The sequence below is a fragment of the Piliocolobus tephrosceles genome, chromosome 7 (assembly GCF_002776525.5).
Source record: "Piliocolobus tephrosceles isolate RC106 chromosome 7, ASM277652v3, whole genome shotgun sequence".
In the NCBI taxonomy this organism is placed as follows: domain Eukaryota; kingdom Metazoa; phylum Chordata; class Mammalia; order Primates; family Cercopithecidae; genus Piliocolobus; species Piliocolobus tephrosceles.
The window spans coordinates 12851193-12874567 of NC_045440.1; the positions used below are offsets into that span (position 1 = coordinate 12851193).

A 23375-nucleotide genomic window follows, 5' to 3' on the forward strand; every position below is an offset into this window, starting at 1 on the left:
ATACATTAGAGAAAAAAAAAATGTCTTTTCCCCATTCCTTGATTTCCATGAGGAAGGTTTTTCCTTACGCATTGTTAGTTTCTTGCCTCCTCCCTTATTTACCTCTCCCCATGAAAGCAAAATGAATCTTTGCATTTGTGGGGTAACAGTATAGTATGGTCCTCAAGTGGTTATACAAATTTATCAAAGGTATTTTTCACATGTGTTTTGAGTTTTTTTTTTCTTTGCTTCCTCCAGTAGGAATAAATCTGCTTGTGTCTGCCCTGTTGAAAAATGCTTGCCTCCAGTGGGCTGTTCTAAGAGAGAGGCTTGGAAGAGAGTGACGGTAGAACACCTGGCTCTCAGGATTGGCTGTGATCTTTAACTTTCTTATTAATAAGAAAGGTGATTTCCATCCCCATTGCCTTGCTTTCTTATTTTCATAATTAGTTCCCAACTAAATATGTAAGAAGAGTACTATTCATTGTGCCACTCAAATCTCCAACATGTTATTTACCACTGGAATCCTCCTCAGGGATGGGGAGTCTGAAATGATCAAAGATGAAATGTTTAAGTGACTGGCTAATGTAAAGGTAATGACAATACAGAACACATAGGAATTCCTTAGTGAGAGCATTCTCTATCAAATAGAGTAATTAGTGATGTGCTAGAGTTGACTTGAACTCACGAGAGTCAATTGCGATTTCTCTTCCATGTTGAGTGGCGCCATGTGGTAGCTTGAAACTGGCCATAGTGGAGGTATCTACACCACAGAAATTAGCAACTACTTCAAGTCTGGCTTCCACTTGCCTAGAGGGAATTGGTTTTAAACATTTCATAACACCCACGAATTTGACCTAGCATAAATGGACATGAATAAAGTCTCAGACTGAGGAAAGCAGAAAGACATTTCTGATGTCTAATAAGTATGTCTCCCACCCACCTCCTTGCTGGAGATACTATTACAGAGTACTGAAAGATAACAACATACCACTGACACTGACTCTTATGGTGAGGACAGGCTTTGTCTACCATTAGTATTATCTGAGATAACAAATAATATAACAGAAAGATTACAGAACTGAGAGGTAGGAAAGATTTCTATATGTCTCTACCACCAAACAGTTGAGAGGCCTTTAATACATATGCTTTATTTAAAAAAGAAACAACTTTCTTAGTCTCAGTTAATACACTGTTTATATAATATTAAGATTGGAACAAATGTTAACTGAAACATATCTTAGTAGTAATATTTGGTGGGTGCCACATAATGTTTGTCACATTATTACAGTATTTCAACAGAGACATTTTACTTTTCTTGTTAGTGCTTAAATTACTTTTATTTTATTTATTTATTTGGAGATAGGGTCTTGTTCTGTTGACAGGTTGACAGAGTGCAGTGGCACAATCACAGCTCATTGCTACCTTGACCTGCTGGGCTTAAATGATCCTCCCATCTCAGTCACCTGAATAGCTGGGACTACAGGCATGCGCCACCATGCCTGGCTAATTTTTAACATTTTTTTTTTTTTTTTATAGAGACAAGGTCTCCCTATGTTGCCCATGCTTGTCTCAAACTCCTGAGCTCACGTGATTCTCCCACATCAGCTTCCCAAAGCATTAGGATTACAGGCTAGAGCCACCATGCCCGACAGTGCTTCCATTATAATCTAGTACATTATCTACTATTATTAAAATATGTGGATGAATCAGAAAATGTATAGAGAGATAAGCTAAGTAAAAAAATCATTTAATGTAGCTACTATGAGGAGTTAATTATTTATTAAACTGAAGCAATTCACTGCTGTTATTCAATGTGTGGCTTCAAGAAAATACAGTATTTTGAAGAAGTTGTGAAATGTGTATCTCTACATTGATAGTACTAGAAAAAATAAATTGAAAGAATTTAGCTAAAAACAATTCTTAGCTGAATATTTACTGAATACTGTACAGATCTGTGATTAACACTTTAAATATAACAACAGACTGTCATCTCTTTGATGTCTTAACACACAATTCATCTGAAATCCGGAGGTTAGCCCAAGTGAAACTTGCTTTGCTTTTAAACTCCAATATTCTATTTCTATACTGATTTAAAGTCAAAGTAAATGGATCATCCTATAAGATAAAGGGAAGAAAGTTAATACAGCATTCTGCATAGAGGAAATAGAAATAAATGAATGGATAAAAGTAAATAAAATACATCAATAAAGTTATTCAAACTATGTAAAAATGATGACTATGTAAGCAAACAGTAATTCAATAACAAATATGAAAACTGTTTTTGCATTGTTAATAAGTGAATTATGTATATATTATTTTAAAAGAAATTTTAATAATTTAATCCCAAAATAGGTAGAGAAGTGATTGAATTACATGAAATCTCTATTTATACCTGTCTTGTAACTGTCACAGCAATGATATTTGCAAAGAGTTTACAACATCATGAATGTTTGTTGAGTTAAACTGTATTAGTATTTCATGAATAAATACATATTTTAACATTTGTTACCTGCATAATTCATCTGGCATTATTCTATATCTCTTGTTGTCCTTTTATTCTGTATATAGAGAGTACAGTTTATTGGGTAAGAAACTAATTTTGGTAGTGGTACACAATGAGGTTTGAATTTTAGCATTCCCATTATTAGCACTGTGACTTCAGGGAAGTAACTTGCTGCCCTGCTGAAATTTAGTTTCCTTTCTCTAAAATAGACATGGTAATGCATAAAATGTTGTTTTGAATAAGTAAAGTATTACTTAACATATAACAGCATGAAATAAGTTATTTCAGCAAAATAAATATATTCTTAGGCAAAATCATTTATTATTTCTTAACAAGCATTCCTTTCTTTCTAACTAGAATAAAAAGTTGGCAACTAATTATAGGAACTATGTTTTACACAACTTTCTGGGGGTAGGGAAATCCACTGACTATAATAAACAATTGTTTTAATCTAATTAGGGTGGTCATAACAGATCTTCTTACTTATTTGTATACCTCTAATTTTAGATTTGCTTTATTTTATTTTGATCTCTTAATTCAACAAGTTTAGCCTCCAGGAATGTACAGCTTACAGAAATACACAAATTTTCCAATAATAATAAAAGACCTGATGCTGAAAGTTAAATCTGAAGGATTAAGTAGTCCAGTTTTATGAACATTTATTTAACCTCACAAACATGCTCTCTTTTGTGCTGATTTTAACATTAAACAAACAAAAGTTTCCTAATTTTTAGTTATAAAGGTCAATTTTAGCAGTCCAGAAATGAATACTAACAGTCCTTCTTCACTTGGTTGAGATCCAAGACTACCAATATAAACGATTCTCATACATTTTCAGAAATCGTGACAAAGAAGACAGAATTTAAGTCAAGATAATACGTAATTTGACATATTATATAATTTTCAGTTTAAAGAAACCAGCTATTCTACTGTGATATTCTATTTCAGAAAAAAAATTAAAGATTTGAATAAGATTTTATTCTCCACTTCCAATTTATATCAATTTGACACAGTAAGATTTTTATGTTATAATTAACAGATTCATGTCCATAGTATCAAACTAAATGTTGAGTTGGGGGAAAAATAGCATTCTTTGTTATTTGTTTAAAAATGCAAATTTTTATCAATTTTAAAGGGATGTTGGTTTTATTTTCTTTGTTTATTTTACATTATTTCTTGTTCTGTGTTTGTTGTGCATTTTTTAAACCACCCAGACTCAATGCCACACATTTTGAATATCTGATCACTTAATATGAATTAAAAATTTCCCTAAAACCATAGTGTAGCAAGTTATTGCAGAAAAATACTAAGAAAAAAATCTTATGATATTAGTGGAAGCCTTTGAAATAAATCAGATTGAACCCTTAGTTGAGCAAAACCAGGTAACTTATCTACAAAATGACTGTAGGAGGAAGATGCCTTGAAGGAGTAAAACCATTGAGGTCTTCAATTTCACTGGAATACACCGTGGATATTAAGATGAACCTGATAAGAATGAATGACTCTCAGACACATGTGGAAATAATAAAATCCCATAAACTTTTCCTGCCTTTACTAAGAACAAGAAAGAAATACCAAAGTCTAAAGGAATAAAGAATTACTTTCCAGATAATTCAGAAAGGAATTAAATGCTGATAACCAACATCTGTGAATATCACATTTTTTGAGAGTTATGCATAGAGATCATACAAGCATCGTAAAATAATTTTATTCAAATATATATACATAGCAACTACTGATAAAATTGTTTATTGCTATAATTGATGCATTATGATAGCTAAATAATTCTTTGGAGGGATAATTAACTTTTATACATAGGAGATTTTAGTAGTATGTATTATTATGTTGATTTATATTGAAATAGTATTGTTTTTAAGAAACTAATATAGAAATTTTATCTTTAAGGTTCAAGTTTTGCATATATTTTCACATCAAACTTTTCATTCAAGCTATTCATTCACAGCTGTCAGTAAATTTTATGAAAGAAAATAGATATTCGTCATAAACCAATTCAAGTCATTGTTTTTCTGCTTCATAAAATAAAAATTATATCTCCATTTCCATTTACCTGCTCACTCTGTTGTCTTTCTTATGAAAAGCGTCACCTTTTTAGCCATGAGAAATATATCCAACTATACTAGAAATATATCCAAATGTACTCTCATTTTACCGATGATCTCGCTTAATCTATTATTCATCATCTTATATAATTAAAAAAAACTCCCTAATTTATTTAATATATTTTTATATAAAGCCAAGTGTTACGTGACAACTACAGGGGTCCTCTCTTATCAATACTTTACTTTTCGTGATTTGCTACCCGTGGTGAACCACAGTCTGAAACTACTCAATGGAAAATTCCAGAAATAAACAGCTAGTAAGTTTTAAATTGAGTGCTGCTCTGAGTAGCAGGTAAAATTTCACAGATTCTCTCTTCATCCCAACAGGACATTAATCCTCAATTTGTCCAACATATTCATACTTAGTAAAGATGGAAAAGGGATTAAATTTCTGGGTGGAAGCCATGAACAGAAACTTGTCCCAACTGACAGCAATGGGTTCAGCACTATCTGTGGTTTCAGGCATGCACAGAGGGCCTTAGAACATATCCCTGGATGATAAGTGGGGACAACTATACTGTAATTGATGCTGGAGATAAAATGGGAGAAAAGTAGACATATTTCCTGCTTATAGAATTGACATTTTACATGGCGCCTTATTGAATAACACTGATCATTATAATGCTGCTGATATGCTATGAGTTAATATAGCGGGTGCTCTGTTGGCACAATTAAGTTCTACCCAAGAAGGCTTGGTTAATCAAAAGAGGCTTGAAAAAGAAGAGATGCCCAAACTAGGCCTAATTATTTTGATGAAATTGACCTAGTAAAGGGGCAACTGAAATGGCATTAAAAAAAAAAAATCTAGAGATGAGTAAAAGCTTCAAATGTCTGAGGACATGAAGTAAGTTCAGTGTGGTTGGATAATAGAGGATGAGAGGATATACTCTGGTAGCTGAAATGAGAGACATAAGCTGAATGTTGTTACAGAGAAGCTGGTAGTGATCTTAAGAATTAATAATTTCACAAAAGCAATTAGGAGATGTTGAAGGGTTTTAAGGAGGAAGATAAAATGATTCCACTTTACTTCAGAAAGATCACGTTAACCACAATATACGGAATAGATTATATGGGTTCAAAACAAGAAAAAAGAGACAAGCAGTTAGATTTAGGTGAACTGACTAGGAAGTAAATGTGACGATGAAGAGAAATGAGTAAATTCGAGACAGTGTTACAAATGTAAGTAAATGAAGAGGCAATAGAAAAATCTGTCTTGCTGTCAGATTTTTTGCTTAGATGCATAGGCTGTCAATAGGTTTGTGGGTTGTGGATAAAAGCTCAATTTATGGCATTTTGGTTCTCAGGTATCATTGAGACAACCAAGTAGGAATGTCTACTTAATGGCTGATGCAAGTATCAGAAGCTCAGGAAGGAAGGCATATCTAGAAAGGCAATATGAGTATCACAAGCATTTGGGAAGTAACTTAAATCTTATGACCAAATGACATTGTGTGAATGAATGACTACAAATGCTAAACATAAGGTCCAGTTGAGACCATCTAAATAATTAGCCTTACAATAAATAAAAAATAAAAAGCCTTAAAACAAAAACACACAAAAAATTATGGAAACTCAGAAGAATAAAATACTGATGGAAATATTTTATTACTAAATCTATCAAACCTTTTAAAATGTTTATGTTCCCTGATAATGGCAGCATTTAACATTTTAGGTCATTCCATTTTTCTGTTTTCCAAAACACGATTCTTATTTTAGTTCTCTTTCTACTTCTGGTCTTCATTGCAATCTGCTATTTTTTTTTTTTTTTTTCATACATTCTGGATTTGTGTTTCACCCTCTCCACCTATCATTTTTTGCTCCTTTCCTTAAAGAATTTCTTATACCTCTGAATTTACCCACCCATGTATGTGAAGGACTCCAAATCTTACAACACTACCCTAGTACTCTGTTGACTTAGATTTATTCACTCTGTCTACTAGATCGTATCAACTACACACCCTATCAGCACTTCAATTCATTATGTCCTCTAAAACTGTCCTCTCCTTTTCTATTCTCTATTTTCATTATTTTTGTTAACTGCAACGTTTATTTTAGACTCAGGGAGTACACATGTAGGTTACATGAGTAAACTGCATGATGCTGGGGTTTGGAGCATGGATGCTATCACTCAGATAATGAACATAGTACCCAGTAGGCAGTTTCTCAACCCACATATCTCTCCCTCCTACCTGCCTCTAGCAGTCACCAGTATCTATTGTTCTCATCTTTACATCCATATGTTTTCAGTGTTTAGCTCCCACTTATAAGTGAGAACATGCAGTATCTGTTTTTTCATTCCTGCTTTAATTTGTTTAGGATAATGGTCTCCAGTTGCATCCATGTTGCTGCAAAGGACATGATTCTGTTCTTTATTTATGGCTGCATAACATTCCATGGTGTATACATACCACATTTTCTTTATCTAACCCACTGTCAGTGGGCACCACAGTTGATTTTATGTGTTTGCTATTGTGAATAGTGCTGCAATAAACATATGCATGCGTGTACTTTTTGGTGGAACAGTTTATTTTTCTTTGAGTATATACCCAGTAATAAAATTGCTTCGTTGGCTGGCAGCTCTGTTGTAAGTCCTTTGAGAAGTCTGCAAACTGCTTTTCACAGGGGCTAATGTACATTCCTACCATCAGTTATAAGTGTTCTTTACTCTCCACAGCTTTGCCAGTATCTGTTATCCTTTGACTTTTTAGTAATAGTCATTTTTGACTGGTGTGAGGTTATATCTCACTGTAGTTTTATTTGTATTTCTCTGATGATGAATGATGTTGAGCATTTTTCCATATGTATGTGGGATGTTTGTATGTCTTCATTAATATGATCTCTACTTAACTAGTCAAGTTGAACAAGTCAGAATCCTGAGACAGAGCTAAAGATTCTTACATTCTGTCCCCAACAATTTTCAGTTTGTCAGGATGTCCTGCAGATTTTGCTATGTCTAATGTCTTAGAGTCTACTCCGTTGCTTCAGCAGTCATTATAATCACAGAGCAGGGGGTCCATAAATGCTTTTTGAGTGAATGAACTAATTCCTCTTCTCTCCGCCCTACCTGAGTTTATGCTCCTCATTACTCCTTGCTCACATATTGGAAAACACTCTCAATGTCTTCCAGTATAAATTATTTTTCTTCTTCCAACCTTTCCTTTAAATTAAAGCCAGTGTAATTTCTGTAAGTCTGAATTTAATTTGTTCAATCACTTTCTTAAAGTCCGTCAGTATCTCCCTACCTCCTGCAAGACAAATTATAAACTCCTTAGTATATTGTTATCTTTACACACTTTTGACAGCCTGGTTACAAGGTTGACCCAGTAAATCGTCTTAAAGGTTTCTGAGAATGAGAATCTCCTTTCCTCAGGACTGTGAACTCCTGTAGCTTCTGAGGCTCTGCTCAGTTGTTTTCTCCTGTGAGACATATCTCAGCTCTTCCACCCATTGTAGAGAAGCAAGCACATCCTTTTTTGCGCTCCTAGAGATTGTAATGGTTAACTAACCTCTCGGTCTCCCTCAGGTGCACTACGTTTTATGAGGATGAGCATTTTTTGGAAACATTTATTTTATTTTATTTCACATTTAAAATAGGCACAAAATCATGTTTGACACTCATCAAATGTTGATTAAATAAAAGAATGAATACATCATATGTGAATATTTTAAAATTCACCTGCACTAACAATAATATCCCAAAAGTAAGATAATAATATTAGAATACAGGAGATGTATCTTTAGGAATACTACAATAAAAAATTGGAATATTTATTTATTTATTTATTTTTGGTCTGTTTTTGAGAGGGAGTTTTGCTCTGCCAACCAGGCTGGAGTGCCGTGGTGCGTTCTTGGCTCACTCCAACCTTTGCCTCCCAGGTTCAAGTGATTCTCCTGCCTCAGAAAAAGTGGAATCAATTTTAATGAAAGACTAGAAAAGCGCTAATCAGAAGGATTCTGTTGAAAGTTACGAGAGGCAGCAATCCACTCTTACTATGCCTTACCACTAATGTATTACTCCTAAGAGCCATTTGAGAGCTGTCATTAAAAATGACTTTTCCTTAAGCTCCCTCCTTTAGTAATGAGCTCATAAAGTCAAAGAGCAAAAGCTTTTAAGGGCCATATTCTTTAACAAGAGGGATAGATTACTTCATAAAGATATTAGGAATTACCAAGGGGATAAATCAAATCACTCTTACTGCACTTTTTTTCTTTGGAAAATCAGTAGATTTCAAAATATAACACAGAAAGCTAATGACTCAATCGTATTCATAGTTAATATAGTCTTGGATAATCTTGAAGGCCTCCTGATCATGTATCTATTCATGTATAGCTAATTTTCACATTTTAAAATTACTTATTACCCAAAATTAATTTAAAAGTATGAAAGCAATCATGAATACCATTCTTTAAACATAAATGTCCAGAACTTTATCAGAATAAAACCAATAAGGACTTTGCACTGAGAAAGAAAATGATTTTCATGTGAGAGACTTTTTTTTTCTTGATACAGGATAATTTCAAAGAAATAATGACTTAATGTGATTCCAGCCAGTTCAGGTTGATGCAACTTGTTGAAACACTTTATAAAAGTCCATCATTATCTCCCTACCTCCTGCAAGATACTCTCTACTCCTTTGGACACCTGATACGCTATTAGAAGTGACAGATAGTAGTTACTTAGAGCAGAAAGATAAATACCCAGATACACTTGTCATTAGTCACATTAAGAATAACCATACATATTTATGCATTAGCTTTAAGTATTTCTTAACAAAAGTCTTCTATTAAAATGATAACATATACTTTAAGCACTTTTTTCCTATATTTACTATATAACATTAAGGAAGGTTTAAATTTAAGGCAAGACATTAAGAAACAGAAAATAGGGCAGAATAGTACAAGCAATTAAAATTGCTTTATTTTCCTTCTGGGATTATTTTTCTTCTTCCTGTAAAGTGTCCTTCGGAAGTTCCTTTTCTAAAATCTGTTGCTGTAGTATCTTTGCCTTTATTCTTACAAAGTATGGGCACATAATTCTAGATTATCAATCACTTTTAGCACTTTCAAGATATCATTATCCTGTCTTCTAGTTTCCATTCCCATTATTGCTACTGTGAAGTCTGCTCTCAGTCTAAAGGTTATTCTTTTGTAGGCAATCTGTCCTTTTCCACTGGATATGCTCTTTGAAACCTGGAATTAAGATTTTCCCCTTCTTTTATCTTCAGTTTCACAATAATGCATCTTCGTGAATATTCCTCTGTTTTTAACTTTTTAATTGATACATAACTTTCAAAAAGTTGATAAGCCAAAACATCACACAGATACGCACACACACACATATATAAATGCACATATATATATGTATGTGTGTGTGTGTGTGTGTGTATATATATATATATATTTGCTTTGTACTTGAGTTTTAACTTTTACTTAAAGAATTTCCTAAAGTTAAAAGATAGCCTGCATCTTCCAATCTGTTAAGCTCTCAGATAGCTCATCCTCTGTCCAGAGACAGTCAAAGCACATCTCATCTTTTCTGATACCTGCAGCCCCCACAAGTTCTGAATACTGTGGGTATGAGAGACTAAACAGCTTCACCCACCTGAGGCATACATCTTATTTAGAATACCTGGAAACGTGGTTATGAATAACTGCAAGTTGCTCTTCTCCCTGAAGGCTATAAAGTTAATATTGGTATGAAATCTTCCTCTATCAATTCAGAAAGACAGTATGAATTTGAGAATTCCATTAGCAAATTATAAACAGGAGGGTGTACTCTGTTCCCATCTTGTCCAGGTTCAAATCAAACTAACACTTCCAGAAAGATTAGAGGGGATAGGGATACAAATATCCCTCCAAAGACTCTTTTCCCAAACTCATATCAGAATTGCTTCTATTGCTGTAACAACTAGTCTGTCATTATGTTTTGGTTCCAGGCTTAGTCAATTACAGCTTTGCTTCAAATCAGCAAAAGCAACAACACACACACACATATATATACACGTATAATATGCACACATAAAATTTCCTGATAAAGTTTCAAGACGGATTCATTATTCAAGCCACTTCTCATACAGTTTATGTTTTAAAGTATTTTAATAAATTTTTGTAGAAAAAAATCATAACATTTGAAATAGCAGGATGTAGCAAATACTTTGAAATAAGTCACAATTATTTCCTCAAAAACAGTTCTAGGACTCTACAAGTCTCCTAATGTCAATCCCTTGTTTAAAGCATGTTTAGAGTTTCCAAGCCAGGAGTCTTTTGCTCCACTTTGTTCAGAGGCACAGAGAAAAACAACATATTATATTTAAAGTAAAGCCAAATATTACCCAAGTATTATTTATTCAGTCTCCAAAACACAATCTTTCTCATTTAAAAATACATGATTTTCTGTTGTTCCCTGAAGGACAGAGTTTATTGCTACAATAATCTGTTCTATGAGATTCAGATGACATAAATTATAAACCCACTTTCTAGCCTATGGGCTGGCAAAACACTGGCGTTGCTTTCCCATTCTTATAATCCTTGCAACTATCGGGATAAAAAATATAAGTGAGTCAGCTTTAATGTAATTCTATTCTTTCCAATGGTAGGTAATGAAAATAAGAAAAATGGCATAGAGTGACTAAGATGATACTGACAGTATTACTTTGAAACAAAGCAGGTAAAATAACTGTAATGATATCACTATTATTTCTATTAGTTGTGTTTCTACAGCTGTTATAAAATTATGTAAGAACTATACCATCTCCTTGTTAACTCAGAAGAAGTCTAAGAGATGGTCATACCCACTTTTAACATCTACAGACCTATCCCTGTCCTTATTGATGATTTGGAAGATTCTGTTTCAAGTCAAGTGTTACAGAGAGTTACTCATTACTTTACATATTAGCATCTAACACCTTAGTTTAACTCTCCCAGTGAGATGAACATATTTTATGTATAACTCTACAGGGCAAATATTTTTCTTCCAAATGCTGTGTTAATTTTCACTGGTAGCTTCCTTTCTTATTGTCAATGCTACTTTTATTTAAAAATCAACAGAGACACAAGAGAACTGATCTAGCTTCTTTGTAATGTAAATACTTAATTTGTTGGTCAGATTTATGTATTTTTCAGTTATAAAGAGATAAATAATTTGTATAGCTAAGCAAAGTAATGCAAAATGGCACTTTTTGTACTGAAACACAGCATGATTTCTCAATTTAAAAAAGTCATGGAAAGCACAGAACAATATGTTGCTCGAACTTTTTAATATTTAGTATACACAGAAATGTAAGCCTAAACGGGTAGAGATTTCTGTTTCATACCTTGATACATTGCAAGCCCCTAGAAAAATGATCTGTGCAGACAAGCTGCTGAATAGTATTTTTAAATGAATATATTTTGACTTTCGTTTTCTTTTCTATAAAGCAAAGGTGCTATACTATTGCTTTCAATGAAATATTTTCTTCTCCTTCTCTCCATATACTTCTTCCAAAAGAATAAATTTTTAAACATGAATAGCAAAATAGATTAAGGGGAAAAAGAGCAGAAAGCAAGAAAATATTTCCTGAACATAGGAAGTCAACTCCACTCTTGAAGGCTGTTGGGCTTCAATGGTGGCAATGTACACATATGTGTATATATAATATATGTGGGCAGTGAAATATATGTATTTCACTTTCTCCCTCTACCTGAAATGTCATCTATTAGAGATATGTTTGGATTCATGAATATTATTGTTGTAAATGCAAGTAGCTCTGAATGTTAAGAAATAATTAATGTTTGCTTAATTAGATTATTTTGTTCCTAAAATTAAGACAATTAGAAAGGGTAGAATTTTATAAACATAAATTACGTGGAATGAGTAGATGCAAAGAAAGAAAGGTTAGGGAGATAAATGAATATTTTTCGGGGAAAAAAAAAGAGAAGCTTAATCCATTGCAAGACAATAAATGGATGATAATGACTCTGCCTCCAACCTATTTCCTCCTAAATATATTGATAGATAAATTATATTCAACAGGAGCATCACTAATAAGTGTTGATGATACAATCATTCCAAGGCACTGAAAAATCAAAGCTTGGAAATATCTGAAAGACAAACCAGGTCTGCCTTGCATAATATAATATGCTTTCATTTGCTTCTCCTTCAAACAAGTCACATCCTCAATTAAAGGTTGCCTCTACCATGAGTCACAGAAACCCTCTTTTCACAGCTCAACGTGCTGAATAAATTAAGATAGAATTATAAGTAACCAACAGCTAAGAAATAGGAATGAAATTTGTAAATTAGAAAGAAATACGTTGTAAGTCAGCAAGAATGAAGAAAGACCAATATTTGTACAATTCTTAAAAATATATTTTGCACCTGGTAGTATTTTCCATGTAAGGTCTATCAAGGATAACTTGAAATAAGAAAAAAAATGACTTTTAAGTAGTATTATCTAGCATACCTATCAATATTCTGTCACTTATTGTGATGGCTAATGTTATTTCTCCACTTGGCTAGGCTATTTTGCCCAGTTGTTTAGTTAAGCACCCATCCAGATGTTGCTATAAAGGCATTTTTTAAGATGCGGTTAACATTGAAATCTACACTTAGAGTAAAGCAGATTACCCTTCATAATGTGAATAGAGCATGTGCAATCATTTGAAGGCCTTAGGGGTAGACACTGAGGTTTCCCAAAAAAGAAGGAATTCTGTCTCAAGGCTGAAACCTAGAAATCCTGCTGACCTTCCAGCCAGCTGCCCTGTAGAATTCAGACTACACACTGCAACATCAATTCTTACCCGAGTTTCCAGTCGGCAAGCCTGCCCCATAGATTTTAGATTTCCTAGCTTTACAGTTGTGCCAGGCAATTTTTAAAAAATTGATCTTTCTCTCTCTTTAACTCTCCTTCAAAGTCCATTAATGGTTTTGCATCTCTATAGATCCCGATTCAAAAGTCAATGAGTTTTGGGTCAAGGTGTCTGTAGCTTTTGAACTCTTTTATTTGAGGGTATATGGTCTTTTTCTGTCACTGCCTCTATTACGGCATGCTTCAAAATATTAGGAGACAAGCCAAAAATTAATGAAAATTTGCAAAAGTGTCAGAATAATCTAGAAATGTAAATGTACTTCTTAGGTAGCTAACAAATCTATTTCTACTTGTTGAATGAGATTACCATCTAATTCTAAGAATTAGTTGGGCCGGGCGCGGTGGCTCAAGCCTGTAATCCCAGCACTTTGGGAGGCCGAGACGGGTGGATCACGAGGTCAGGAGTTCGAGACCATCCTGGCTAACACGGTGAAACCCCATCTCTACTAAAAATACAAAAAACTAGCCGGGCGAGGTGGCGGGCGCCTGTAGTCCCAGCTACTCAGGAGGCTGAGGCAGGAGAATGGCGTAAACCCGGGAGGCGGAGCTTGCAGTGAGCTGAGATCCGGCCACTGCACTCCAGCCTGGGCGACAGAGTGAGACTCCGTCTCCAAAAAAAAAAAAAAAAAAAAAGAATTAGTTGATTTAAGTTAGGGAGAAATTAGTCAGATATTTTGATTGAACAAGACCAGATCTCTTTCTCATTGATTCAGATGCCAACCTCTTGCAGAAATACAAATACAAAGCCTTTGTGTAGTTGCATAAGTTAAAAAACAAAAATTCTCCAACATTACTTGTTCGACTGTGGCCTACAGTCTATCTGCAGTTGGTCTTAGGTCTCATCTGAGCCTTAATAAATCAAATATTTGAGAAAGGACTTAGGAATTTTTATGTTTGGCAATCATCTCAGGGCATAAAAGTTTGAAAACCATTGATCTATCATTTAGTTCCTAAAAATGTACCTGAAATTTCAATTTAAACTATAAAATGAGGAATGGATCTCTGAATAATTTTTAAATTACTCTACAAAATTTTGAGCTATAAAAGGGTTCACAATGACAAATTGTACAATTTTTTGACAAAATATTTCTTTCTTATTGTGAATTATACCTTATGTTCTAGAAATGATCATGCGTTTTGTTTGTTTGTTTGTTTGTTTACCAGTATTATAAAATTGAAGGGAAAGTTTTCCTTCATCTTTGTAACACATGCTAGCATCCTCTAAAACTTTTTACATAGCAATTAAAATATTTGCAGGTTTCTGTATGACCACTTACAAAAGTATCATTGATTATATATATATATATAATATATACATATATATATGCAATAATTATATTTATTTTAAAAATGCTGTATATTATGAACGAATAGAAAAAATAAATTTCTGGTATCCTCAAAGCTTAGATAAATAGCATCAGACTGAAAATGATCTCTTCCTATCTTGGAACACTTACAACACCCAGCACACACATTTTCATGTATCCCAATGGCCTTTCTTATAGTCCATCTACACATACATACACACACATTGTTTTATTTTAATATTGTAAACTTTCATGTAGTAGGTTACCAAATAATATCTGTTGACTGATAAACTCATTAAAAAAGTAAGCAAATGCAGACATTCACAACAAATTTCATTTTCTCTGCATTATAAACTCATTGTCTTACCCAATTAAACTAAATTGAGGTGTTCCATAATGAACCTCAATATTTTAATTATCTTACTGTCTTCAAACTGTTCTCTTACTATGCACAATTTTATTCTATAAAAATGAGAAAAACTGGAAATTCAGAATCTCAGAATCTTGAACAAATTAAAGTAGCTTGTAGAGACAGTTTCCTTTTTTCTTTTTCTTTTTGAATTTTAACTTTTATTTTAGATACAGGGAATACATATACAGGCCAGACACATGGTTATATTGTATGATGCTGAGGTTCAGGGTACAACTGAATCCAGATACTAAGCATAGTACCCACAGGTGGCTTTTCAGCTTACTGCTCCTGACTCCCCCTTCTCTAGCAGTTGCCAATATCTACTGTTGCCATCTTTATGTCCATCAGCACACAATGTTTAGTTCCCACTTATAAGTGAGAATATGTGGTATTTAGTTTTCTGTTCCTGCATTAATTCACTTATGATAATGGACTGCAGCTGCATCCATGTTGCTGCAATGGGGTGTGATTTTGTTCTTTTTCACGGCTGCATACCATTCCATGGCGTATATGTACTACATTTTCGTTATTCAACCCACTGTTGATGGGCACTTAGGCACTTAGGTTGAGTCCATGTCTTCACTCTCATGAATAGTGCTATGATGAACATACAAGTACATGTGTCCTTTCGTAGGACAATTTATTTTCTTTTGGATATACATCCAGTAATTGTTTTGCTAGATTGGATGGTAGTTCTGTTTCAAGCTCTCTGAGAAATTTCCAAAGCTTTTTCCACAGATACTTTCCTAATGGCATAAAATACAAATATTTTGTCTAAAAGTTGGTCTTTGGAAAATACTAGAGGAAATATTTAAAAATTAGTTATTAAAATATTTTGTTCAATTGCCCATTTTTCTGTTCATATATTCATTCAAAACACATATTTTTGGCACCAACAATACACCAGGAACTGAGATGTTCAGGCAAGTAAGGCATAGACCCTTGTCTAAGGATTTTTCATTTGTTATGAAAGTATTTCATAAATAAGACTATTTATTCTTCTTTAAGACTCTAGTTCCAGCTGTCTCTGGGCTCACATTTCAGAAACCAAGTCTGGAAAATTTAGGTCTTACAGCTTCCTCATGGTGCATTACTTTAGGTGGTCTTGTGGAATATGCAAATGAGGAGACCAAAAGAAAGGGGAAGCCCATTTTGTGTTAGGACTTGTACTGCTGCATACTCCAATCCCCCCAACATCTCCCTTGCACAGAAACATCTAGACTACTTTTTAAGAGCAAATGTTTTGGCAGAGACACAACTAATGATAAACTATATAGCTCTCTGGACTAATACACAGAGAAATGAGAACACACTCCTTCAGCATTTACCTTCTCTTATAGGTCATGCATAACTATTCACTAGCATTAACCAAGACATCATCGCTTTACTGACATATCAAAATATTGAGAAGAAAATAGGCTTTATTGTACAATATAAAAGGACATACATTAATAAAAGTTATAAATAGGAAGACTAACGGTTTATTTCATTAATCTATTTAGAGACCTAGATTGATTGCATTCATACCTAGATTAATTGCATTCATATTTCTAGCTGTCTAACAAATCTCTGTGTATATATAAAATAAAGCATATCTATATACAGTCACCTTCTTTCTTTCTGTCTCTCTCTCCACAATGTTATGAGCTTTCTTCATGTGTTGCAGACATGGTTGTGGCATAAAGATTTTTAGGACATGTAAATTATTAAATTAATGTTAAAACATAGAATAAATTAGTTTGTTCATTCTAAATGTGTCATTCAAATACAAATAATCTACATTTTAAATATATATGTAGGTATACTAAATATGTATGTTAATATGTTTAAAGCGGGGTGAGAAACCTGGACACTTTCTGTGAGGGCAATGACATCAAGATGATGCTGGAGAAACCATTTAACTATTCTCTTCAGTGTCCTCATCTGTAAGTTGAAGTTACTGACAGCCTTACAGTTATGTGAGCCTTATGACAATATTTCAGTATTTAATTCTTGTTTGGATGTTCTTCCACTATCTGGGGAGATAGTTCTATTTAACTAAACACCCAGGCACCAGAAGCATACCTGGAGTGGATTCTGCAAAGAGGAGCCCTCATTTCCCAGGGGGAGATACCCTGGACTTGACTTTGACAATGGCGTGGCAGAAGGATGTGACTTGGAGTGACCTAAGCAGGTAAACACTCCAGTTCCACAGAGCACCATCTCCTTAAAAGTTAAAAGTGTATTGGAGGCTGAGGCTAACAATTTCAGGTACATATTTTAAAAATCATAACAATTAAAAATAAGCAAAAAATATTACAAACTTTAAAACAGATGGGGTTAGTACTATCGGTAACCAATATATGTCTGTCTTGCTAGATGATGGGTATGTTTATTTTTTCCTCAAATATTTCATTCTGTAGCTTTGTATAAGAAACATGCTTTCCTCAAAATAAGAAAATTCCTACCCACAAAGGAAGTGGCAAGAAGTGTTTGATGTATTTGAGTTATTTCTCTTTATTTGGATCAAACAAACCAAATACAATGGAGCAATACTTCACTGAATAGTACTTTTAGTATACTGTGACATGTTAAGATGAATATATAGTTAAAAGCTATAAGATTAAATGTTCCAAAATGGAATACAGCAAAACATGAATTCCTCACGAAGCACTGGGAAATGTTTGTCAAAGAAAAGATTTTTTTGTTTTTCATTTTCCATTATATTTAATTTCTTTCAATTTCTCTGATAATTTATTATTGTTTTATTTTTCCATAAGTGAAGGAAATTATCAACGTGTGCAAGAGACTGATATTCTAGGCTGCAGAGTGTCTAGGCTGTTTACATCATAGTTCAGACTATATAAAAACCATTAATATCTGAATCTCAATATTTTGAGTGATTATATTTCTGCCTTGTAGTGACACTTTCATCAGAGTCAAGTTTGGTGTTTTACTGCTGGCATATATTCTCAGAATAAGCCATTTGAAAGAATAAATTGCGTCTTATCTGGAATTACTGGAGTTTGTAGAAAAATCTTCTGTCTCCGCCCTTATTTCAAAACGTTTATACCTTTTCCCCCAATAGCCGTACCAACTATAGTCTAGCTGCTGTTTGATCATTTAAAATCACGTTATGTAAATCCTTTTAGCAACTGACTGCGTCTTTTCAAAAGCGTCTTCTCTAAGTCTCAAGGAACATCGCTGGATATTTCCAAAGAGGATATTTGAAAATTGCTTTCCAAGAAGTGGGAAGGAAAAGTATCATGTCAGATAGTGCTAGGTACTTATCAAATAGTAATTGCCTCTTCTTCCTTTCTAGTATGTGATCGATTTTATTTGTGAGGTAGAAATATGCTGTGTGCAGAATCTTGAGCAACTAAGTGTATCCATGACATGCACACTTTGCCAATGAGAAATAAACTGGGTGTTTCCCAGATAACATTGCTTCCCTAATGTGAAGGGACAACCCACCTGGCTTTTAGTTCCCTAATTCTTCCTGTTTGAAGTAGACTTAATGTGTGGCACTGCAGCAGCCACCCTGTGATCCTGAAACTAAAAGAGACAGATGGCAAAGATGGAAGAACAGGTCAATGGAAGGAGCCTGTATCTAAGATACCGTCCTTGAGCAACAGCATCAAATTTGGACTACCTTCAGACTTACTGGATATGAGAAACATAAACCTCCTAATTGTTGGAAGTTCAGCTCGTTAAGTTTTCAATTACTGGAAAATAAACACAAGCCTAATTGCTAAACATGTAGATTTCCAATTCTAATTCTAATGACAATCAGTAACCTGCCCACCACCTGAAACAAACGCCTGCGAGGCTGGCTAGTGCTTCTTTTCCAGAGCAAGGAAAGGTGACCAGCGTAGGAACAAATTGCAATTCCACCCAAGGCAGGGCAAAGGCACATGCCTACAGCTGGATGGATCTGAGTTCTCATGGAACCAGCCAGCCTAGAAATAGCTTGATGAGAAGATTGTGAGTTTACCACAAGAGGAAGTTTGTATGGTTTGGGGCTATTGGAAGCAGCAGGTGAAGGGTGATTTGTCAGAGATCAGAAGGAGTGACATCCTTGCCGGGAAACTACAGCTGGAAATTTCTGGGGGAGGAAAAGTTTCTCTAAGAAACCTCCAAAAGGTATAATACTTCTCAGGGGTTTGACTGAGCATCCAGACATAGATGCAATTTAAAACCAAACCAGCCATGTGACTGTTTTTGTTTGTTTTGATGAAATCCCTCAAAACCACTGGACTTAACACTGGGTAACAGACACTACAGCTAGCAAATGGGTCAGGAGTTGGAGAAAGGGAGTAGGAAGCATCTGACTCCCCACTCTTCATCTTCACAGACTGCTTACCCTAAGCTAGGCTGGAGGTAGGAAGTGTAGCTTTAAAGTGGATGAGGTTTTCTAAAAAACTTATATTTTAACTTCAGGGTTACATGTGCAGGTTTGTTATGTAGGTCAAATCGTGTCATGGGGGTTTGTTGTACAGACTGTTTCATTGCCCAGGTACTAAGCCTAGTGCCCAACAGTTATTTTTGTTCTGATCTTCTCCCTCCTCCCACCCCTTACCCTCCATCAGGCCCCAGTGTCTGCTGTTTCCCTCTTTGTGTCCATGTGTCCTCCTCATTTAGCTCCCACTTACAAGTGAGAGGTTAAATTTAATATTAAGCTGGACGGAAGTATTACGAAAAAGAAGACTCAGTTCTTAGCTGAGACTGTTTAGTAAAACTAGGGGATCCGCCTGAAATATTGCCAGGTGAAAGAGATTTGTTATGACAAGGAAGAAAGCAATGCAAAGAAAGTTGCTTGTTGTTTGACCCCTACCTACTCCGGCTCATTCATTATCACAGTTATATTACATTACAACAAATGTTTATGTTGTAAAATAGAAAGAGGGGAGTGATATATCATGCCTATATGAATGATTAAATTTTACTATATTACAGGCATGCTTAAGATGAAAAATGTTTATAAGGCAGAGAATGTAGTAAAAATAACTAAATGCAGAATGTCTTATACCTTTTCTTAAAATATAAACTATAAAACCAAGTCTATTTGATAAATGCAGATTTATCTACTGGTTGTAATCTTTATTCCTAAACAGTTTCATGAAGCTGAATAATTAGCAGCTATTTATCAGTTCTTCCTAGCCAATACTAACCACATATACAATTAAGAATGTTACTATAGTAAATGACGAGTTGATGGGTGCAGCACACCAATATGGCACATGTATACATATGTAACAAACCTGCACATTGTGCACATGTAGCCTAGAACTTAAAGTATGATAAACAACAACAACAACAACAACAAAAAGAATGTTACTATAATTGATATCATCTTGCCAATGTTTACATTTAAATATACACTATGAGATAAACAAAATATCAATAAGATATGAAAAAGTAGATTGCTTCTGAAAATTTAACCCTCCTTCTGCAAGAACAGACTGAATTTATGAAATATTAAGAGGACATTTTAGGAAAATATTTTTAACATGTTATTTCCTTATTATTCAGAAGCATTTCGAATCATATTTTACTGTTGGCAGAGTAGGAATTGAATACGAACATGTCTGAAATGATAGAAGATTGAAGGGAATTTTAACTCATGCTGTTCTTAAAATGTTTTCTGATCAAAACTTCCCCAAACATTAGACAGTGGTATTATTATATCACCATTATAGGATGGTAAAGCCTTTTAAGCTTGGATGGATTGGTCAATCACCTCTCGTTTGTGTTTTCTAAATCTTTTTATCTTCACTACACACACACTCAGAATCTAGCTAATTTTCAATAAATTAATGGAACTTTTTTTTCTCATTAAACTTTTTTAATGGGTCTCAAAATTCTGTGACAAATTTTTGGTCAAGTTGTTTCCATTAAAAAGAACTGATTTTAAAAACTAATAACTTAAAACTGCCACACGCAAAAAAGAAAACCAAAGTGGTCCACAAACCATTCTCCTTTCCTTCTGAAGGTTTTACGATGCATTGTTATCATTAACCAGTCTTTTTTTTTTTCATTAAATTTTTTTATTTATTTATTTTATTTTATTTTTTTATTATACTTTAAGTTCTTGGGTACATGTGCATAACGTGCAGGTTCGTTACATATGTATACCTGTGCCATGTTGGTGTGCTGCACCCATCAACTCGTCAGCACCCATCAATTCATCATTTATATCAGGTATAACTCCCCAATGCAATCCCTCCCCCCTCCCCCCCATGATAGGCCCCAGTGTGTGATGTTCTCCTTCCCGAGTCCAAGTGAACTCATTGTTCAGTTCTCACCTATGAGTAAGAACATGCGGTGTTTGGTTTTCTCTTCTTGTGATAGTTTGCTAAGAATGATGGTTTCCAGCTGCATCCATGTCCCTACAAAGGACGCAAACTCATCCTTTTTTATGGCTGCATAGTATTCCATGGTGTATATGTGCCACATTTTCTTAATCCAGTCTGTCACTGATGGACATTTGGGTTTTCTGGGCAGACTTGGTGACCTTGCAAGCTCCAGCAGCCTTCTTGTCCGCTGCTTTGATGACACCCACCGCAACTGTCTGCCTCATATCATGAACAGCAAAGCGACCCAAAGGTGGATAGTCTGAGAAGCTCTCAAGACACATAGGCTTGCCAGGAACCATATCAACAGTGGCAGCATCACCAGACTTCAAGAATTTAGGGCCATCTTCCAGTTTTTTTACCAGAACGGCGATCAATCTTTTCCTTCAGCTCAGCAAACTTGCATGCAATGTGAGCCGTGTGGCAATCCAACACAGGGGCATAGCCAGCACTTATTTGGCCTGGATGGTTCAGGATAATCACCTGAGCAGTGAAGCCAGCTGCTTCCATTGGTGGGTCGTTTTTGCTGTCACCAGCAACGTCGCTACGACGAATATCCTTGACAGACACATTCTTGACATTAAAGCCCACATTGTCCCCAGGAAGAGCTCACTCAAAGCTTCATGGTGCATTTCGACAGATTTTACTTCAGTTGTTACGTTGACTGGAGCAAAGGTGACCACCATACCGGGTTTGAGAACATCAGTCTCCACTCGGCCAACAGGAACAGTACCAATACCACCAATTTTGTAGACATCCTGGAGAGGCAGGCGCAAGGGCTTGTCAGTTGGACGAGTTGGTGGTAGGATGCAGTCCAGAGCCTCAAGCAGCGTGGTTCCACTGGCATTGCCATCCTTACGGGTGACCTTCCATCCCTTGAACCAAGGCATGTTAGCACTTGGCTCCAGCATGTTGTCACCATTCCAACCAGAAATTGGCACAAATGCTACTGTGTCGGGGTTGTAGCCAATTTTCTTAATGTAAGTGCTGACTTCCTTAACAATTTCCTCATATCTCTTCTGGCTGTAGGGTTGCTCAGTGGAATCCATTTTGTTAACACCAACAATTAGTTGTTTCACACCCAGTGTGGAAGCCAGAAGAGCATGCTCTCGGGTCTGCCCATTCTTGGAGATACCAGCTTCAAATTCACCAACACCAGCAGCAACAATTAGGACAGCACAGTCAGCCTGAGATGTCCCTGTAATCATGTTTTTGATGAACTCTCTGTGTCCTGCAGCATCAATGATAGTCACATAATACTTGCTGGTCTCAAATTTCCACAAGGAGATGTCAATGGTGATACCACGTTCCCGCTCAGCTTTCAGTTTGTCCAAGACCCAGGCATACTTGAAGGAGCCCTTTCCCATCTCAGCAGCCTCCTTCTCAAATTTTTCAATGGTTCTTTTGTCGATGCTACCGCATTCGTAGATCAGATGGCCAGTAGTGGTGGACTTGCCCGAATCTACATGTCCAGTGACGACAATGTTGATATGAGTCTTTTCCTTTCCCATTTTGGCTTTTAGGGGTAGTTTTCATGACACCTGTGTTCTGGTGGCAAACCCGTTGCGAAAAAGCAATTAATAGGCCGGGCGCGGTGGCTCAAGCCTGTAATCCCAGCACTTTGGGAGGCCGAGACGGGCGGATCACGAGGTCAGGAGATCGAGACTATCCTGGCTAACACGGTGAAACCCCGTCTCTACTAAAAAATACAAAAAACTAGCTGGGCGAGGTGGCGGGCGCCTGTAGTCCCAGCTACTCGGGAGGCTGAGGCAGGAGAATGGCGTGAACCCGGGAGGCGGAGCTTGCAGTGAGCTGAGATCCGGCCACTGCACTCCAGCCTGGGTGACAGAGCGAGACTCCGTCTCAAAAAAAA

At 35.3% G+C, this 23375-nt stretch overlaps 1 protein-coding gene and 1 pseudogene across 5 annotated transcripts in view; both read right to left on the reverse strand.

Moving 5' to 3' along the window:
* SGCZ (sarcoglycan zeta) overlaps positions 1–23375 on the reverse strand; it is a 1168508-nt gene that overhangs the window by 562037 nt on the left and 583096 nt on the right. The gene's annotated exons all lie outside the window — the stretch shown is intronic.
* LOC111547401 lies at positions 21638–23013 on the reverse strand (annotated as a pseudogene). Its single transcript, XR_002733124.2, has one exon. The product of XR_002733124.2 is annotated as an elongation factor 1-alpha 1 pseudogene (transcript).